Source organism: Notamacropus eugenii, chromosome 1 (genome assembly GCF_028372415.1).
Source record: "Notamacropus eugenii isolate mMacEug1 chromosome 1, mMacEug1.pri_v2, whole genome shotgun sequence".
In the NCBI taxonomy this organism is placed as follows: Eukaryota; Metazoa; Chordata; class Mammalia; order Diprotodontia; family Macropodidae; genus Notamacropus; species Notamacropus eugenii.
The window spans coordinates 579,961,400-579,967,587 of NC_092872.1; positions in this window are offsets into that span (position 1 = coordinate 579,961,400).

A 6,188-nucleotide genomic window follows, 5' to 3' on the forward strand; every position below is an offset into this window, starting at 1 on the left:
TCTTCTTATCATTATAATCAATGTGTTTATATGTATAGATGAAACATACATGTGTATATGTATGTATATTTGTATATATCTGTTTCCAGTATGAAAATTCTTTCCTCTGTTGCAGACCAACAACATATCTACTACTTGTACCCCAGTACAAGTCTTGGGTCTTTGTACCCAAGGATGCTGAGAGGTTAAATGATTTGCCCAGGGTCCACAGAACCAGTATAGGACAGGGAAAAGACTTGGAGCCCGGCCTTCCTAATTCAAAGGCTGGTCTTCTAACATTATAACACATTTCCTCTCCAATGTATTATTTTAAACTACTAATGATAATGTTTTATGTTTACATAGTCTTCTCCAAAGGTCATCCAAAGCTTTCACACACATCATATATTTAGCTCTACAACATTATTTTTTGGATGTAGGAGCAGTCAACAATCCTATTTTAGTGATATGAAGACTAAAAAGGGACTTGCTGATGGTCACACAACTGGAGAGCAGGAAATTAGCCTCCAGGGCTCCTGACTATCACACTTGGACTTGGGTATGAGTGAGCAGAAGACAATATAGCACTGTTCCAATATGTATCAGTGGTATCACCCTCCCTCCACCTCTTCTACCCAAAAGGACAAGCGCATAAAAATTCTACCCCTAAAGGGCAATACTTTATACCCAAATAAGCTAATATGTAAAGGAATCATCTTAGGAATGCTGATTAATCAACTAGAAGAGTTGCTGTTTTTTCTTTATTAAAAATGAAGTCAAATGGGGTTCTATAAAATGAAGAAATAAATCTTTTTTTTTGCCATGTTCAGTATATAGCAACTTCAACTACCTGATGTCTATGGCTGCCAACAAGTGTTTATTCTTTACCCAATCGCCTTCAATAATGTTTGACAAATGTTCTTGAACAGGACCACCCAGCTGCTGGTAAGAATAAAGGGAACAACCATTCCCAGCCCTAATGTTTTTCTACGCTGACAATACCCTGAAAGAATGAGAACTGTATGTTAAAATATCAGAATTTTCCTCATTTAAAATAAATTGCATCCAGAGTTTTCTAGCATTCCTGTTAGCAGGTCCACTGGAGTTGGACAGACAAATCGCTGTGTTTCTTTTCTTGGGTCCTTTGATCTCTTCTTACTATGTAAACTGCTGAGCCAAAAGCAGTAGTGGGGGATTGGGTCGAATGCCTGCTTGCTGGAGCCTGAGTGGGAAACCCAGGTTTCTTTGTTCAGTTTAGCACTGACTTCATCACAGAAGCACTGGGATGCAAGCAGTCCTGTGTGTTTCCCATCTGCTGATGGAATACCCTTCCCTCCTTTGTTCATTTCCGGGTCCCCCTTAGAACATTAGTAGGCTGAGTTCATTTTGGATTACCATTTTCAGATGTTGGCTTGAAGCACGTCTGTCCACGCTGAACTGAACCACAGCCGATTTCCCAACTTGACCATGACATTTCTCTCAAGGAGAATGCTACAAGTCCCACAGTTTAACATCATAGGAAGCCTTAAGTAGTGAACTGGACCAGAGACCATCTGCTTGTAGCAGTGTTTCCTTCCTTTTCGATCTTATCTCCTATTTCTTCCCTTTTCTCCTTCTGTTATTCTATATTTTAGCCAAACTGGACAAAACACCATTACCCATTTTTGTCCTCCCCTTTTCTCTATCTCTTCCTTTACTCATGCTATATCCTCCTTCCTCATATTCCTTCCAAATCCAATTTCCCCTATTATAGAATAGCTGGAATATAGAATTTGTAATTTAAGGGAATTATAATTCTATTGAGTTCAACCCACTCATTTTTGCAGCTGAGAAAACTGAGGCTTGGAGACCCTCAATAATTTTCCTGGGGCCATACATCATCTAGTGATTATCAAAGGTCAGAGCTGAATCTGCGTGTTCCTGACTCCAGCATTGTATTCACTATGTCATATTGACTATTAAAAGCTCTTCCCTTCTGCATCCTCTTTTCTGTGAAGGCTTCCCTCATCCTCCCCACAACCAAGATTTCTTCTCCTTCAAACTTCTCATATAACTTTGTCTGAATACTTCTTTGTCTTGCATTATGCTTGCATGTATAAACAATATTAACTCATTGGATTGTTATCTCTTTTAAGAATGAACTTTAAAAAATAAAAATGAATTTTTAAAAGTATGAACTCACCCTTTATTCCACCTCTAAATCCCCAGGGCTCAGCACAATGCCTTACATATAGGGGGCGCTCAATAAATGAGTATTAAATTGAGTTGAATTGAATTCTAGCTGAACCCACTTGGTGTGGGGAGAAACTGGTGTGGTCCTTGACTTTTCCCAGGGTAGCCACTCTTGGTGACAGTCATCCCAGGGACTCAGTCTGACCCTTAGTCACATTTCATCTGGAAAGTGTTGTGTGTAATTCTCTATTCCATAATCACACTCAAGTAACTGTTAAATGATCTCAGAGAAGCCTTAGGTGTCCCAAAATGGAACAGCCCACAGACTTGCTAGTGATCAGAGCTCCCAGCAGGGAGAATCCACTAGAACCTATCTTGACCTAACTAGGGCTACTACCAAGAAAAGCATCCATCCCAAGGAAACATCATTTTGAGTGTCCCTAAGAAAACCTCATCAGATTTACCTAATCAGCTCAATTCATTATGCTTCAATCTGTTATAGGCAAACAGTCCTACTCCTTCCTAAAGTGGGAAATACATGGCTTAATATCCATCTAGATAGCCTGCATCAGACAAAGTCTAGCATGACAACATACTCAAAAAATCAATAATGAAAAAAGAACTGACAATGATTATTACAGAGGAGAGGTGTGGACTTCCAGATATTTCTGTTTACTCAACAAAATTTACTTCTACAAAAGCCACAGTTGGAAGAATGAAATCAATCAATTGGTATAAATGCATGAGACCAAGAGTCACTAGGAATAAGTTTCCAAATCATGGATAGCAAGAGAAAGTCAAATTAAAGTAACTCTGATGTTTTGTCTCATTCCCATAAACTCAGCAAAGAGATAACAGTCTATATGTTGGGGGGGTGGAAGGGGAAATGGGGTATGCCGGTAAATATTTAACAATTGGCTCTCCCCCCAAAAAAATTATATGCAGGTCACACTTTCAAGTTTAATTTGCATTATTAACATTTTTTTCAATCACTTTCTTAAGTCTAGACAATCAACAAAATAATAAATCAAGCCCAAATTTGTAGTATTTGCTGATCTCTGAGTGTAAAGGCTCATTCTGAAAATTTAACAGTCAGCTATGCTAAGTGCTTCCTAAATATTATTCATTTGATGTTCACAACAACCTTTTCAGGTAGGAGCTGTTATTACACAGCATAATAAAATCTTTACTTTTCTTGAGAAAGGGAAATACTGAAGACAATGGTACATAAGCGGATTATTCCTTCCTTTCTAACATTGAAGGATTTGTTTATCATATTCAAGGGTAAATATCTAATTCATAACTGAGACATTTGAAAGAAATAAAGGGATGATTCCAAGCTTCTAACTTCTCTGAGTCCTAACATAGTAAGGTAGATATGAGAATTGAATGTATAAGGGAAAGAAATGGCCTGGAACCGAGAAGACATAGTTACTAACCATGTCTGTGATTCTAACTCGTTGTGTAACCTTGAACAAATCATTCCCCTTTAGCAGGCCTCAATTCCTTTATCTACAAAAAAAGAGAGTTAGCCATTCTAGTCAATTCAAAACACTTATTAAACAACCATTTGTAAGGCACAGTCTTATGTGGAATGCTGGAAAAACAAAAACAAAAATAAACCAGTCTTTACCCTCAAAGAGCTTGCCTTCCCTTGGGGAGTATAGAATTCAATAGGTGCCCAGAGCAGTAAATACAAACTGTCATCAGAGGTACACAGCAAAAAGCCGAGATCACCTCAAAAGTCCATGTGAAATATATATCTTTGTTTTCTTGACATCTGACACAGTGGATAGAGTGCTGAGATCAGAATCAGGAAGACACGAGTTCAAATGTGGCCTCAAATACTTCCTAGCTGTGTGATCCTGGGCAAGTAACTTACTTAACCCAACTTGCCTCAGTTTCCTCATCTGTAAAATGAGCTAGAGAAGGAAATGACAAACCACTCCAGTATCTTTGCCAAGAAAATCCCAAATGGGGTCATGAACAGTCAGACATGCTTGAAATAACTGAACAACAATGAGATTATAATTCCCAGAATACAGTTAAAGAGATTTTTAGGGGAAGTAGTCTATCTCAAAAACAAACGCTTGCTTCTGGTTTTATTCTATAAGGTGGCCAACAGTGAGAAAACCCTGGACCCATTTGGCTGATAATCCCCTTAATGAACGTGTTGATCTGACAGCTTTAGGCAGAGGAGATAGAGCCCATTTGTTTACATTTTAGAGAGCTTGGTTTAATAAGACCAGCTGTTCTTAATAGCATAATATAATCTTTAATTTGCCTAAGTAATGGAAAGATGGAAGACAATGCCAAAAAGCAAGTCTTAATGGCTTCATTTTTTCCCTTAAGCATACAAGAAATCTACCTTATAAAATATAACTGAGATGTTTAAACAAGCCACTTATGTAGTACTTAGGTGAAATTGTAATCCTTATAAAATGCCATAAATTATGATCGATTTCATGATGTATCTAGTTTGTTTCTGCCAGCTCAGTTTCAGGAAAGGCAGGGGCTATTTGGCCTAAGAATTAGCCAAGGAGTTGGAATTTTGCAGTGACACCCACATCAGCCATAAGACTGTTCTCCAAAATGTTTATATCCTCCAAAGTGCATTTTTCATTCTTTAGGATATTTCAAAACTTTGGACATCCCAAGTCACTCTCAGCCTCCTTTTCCAGCTGGGGAATATCAGACTAAATTCCTTTACCCTATGGTCTGTTGAATTCTGTTTTCTCACACTGCTAGGTTTTAATTTTTGTTATCATTCTGTTGTTTCAGTCACGTACAACTTTTCGTGATCCCATTTTTTTATGGCAAAGACACTGAAGTGGTTTGCCATTTTCTTCTCTAACTCATTCTACAGATAAGAAAACTGAGGCAAATAGGGTTGAATGACTTGCCCAGGATCACACAGCTAGTAAGTGTCTGAGGTCGAATTTGAACTCAGGTGTTCCTGATTCCAGGCCTGCCAATTTTCTCTAATTTTCATTTATAGGTACATGTACACATTTCACTTTTGTATATATATATATATATATATATATATATATATATATATATATATATATATATATATATATATATATATATATATATATGCAAGTAAAGTCACATTAAGCTGTAACCAAGGGCCAGGACCCCCTCTAGGCTCACAAAGAAAGACCTAGTCCATCCTCTGGAGACTGACCCAAAGGGATCAGTTTCTCGCTTTGGTTCATTACCCACGCATGGAGTTACCTGTTGCTCCAGGGAATCTCCAAACATAGGGTGGGTATATTTCTTGTCTAAATTTCCCCAAAGGTAATTAATAAGGATTCTCTACTTCCAAAGAGGCCCACAAGTTAGGAATGCCCATGGGTTGAACAGCTTTTATTTCACCGCACAGAAAATGCATAAGATGTAAAGAAATCACCCAAATCTATAAACAGAGAAACACATAAAACACGCTAATAAGTTATCCTTGGAAGGGACCTGAACTTGGAGTTTCCAGATGGGCAACCTCTTGACATTCTGGTAAGTTCCTCTTTGCCACACAACCCTACATAATTCCTCAAAACTTGACTTTCACCCTTTGTGGATTTAGGGCTGCTAAATAAGCATTCCCCTTCCCATCAGATATGCACCATCTAAATAATTAACTGCAACAGCAAGAGTTGGTGAATCTAGATCTCATCCGCTATCATCACCCTAGATACATACTTAGTACAAATAGCAGGTGCTTAATAAATGCTTGTTGATTATTTTGATCCAGCTCACCTAGAAGGACACCACCCAAGTAGCATGTGCAAAACTTCTTTTTTCAAGGAATATGCTACGTTAGGCAGTACCTTTTTCTCTCTGGATAGCTTGATCCTTGATCTACCAAACTTGGAAATTCTTGAATCTTTATTTATGGAGTGTGCTGGTAGATATTTAACAACAGTTCTCTGGGGGGTGAGTGGGAGGGAGAGGGAATGTAATAAATAGAAGTATGTATAGAATGATTTTACATATATATATATATATATATATATATATATATACATATATTTGTA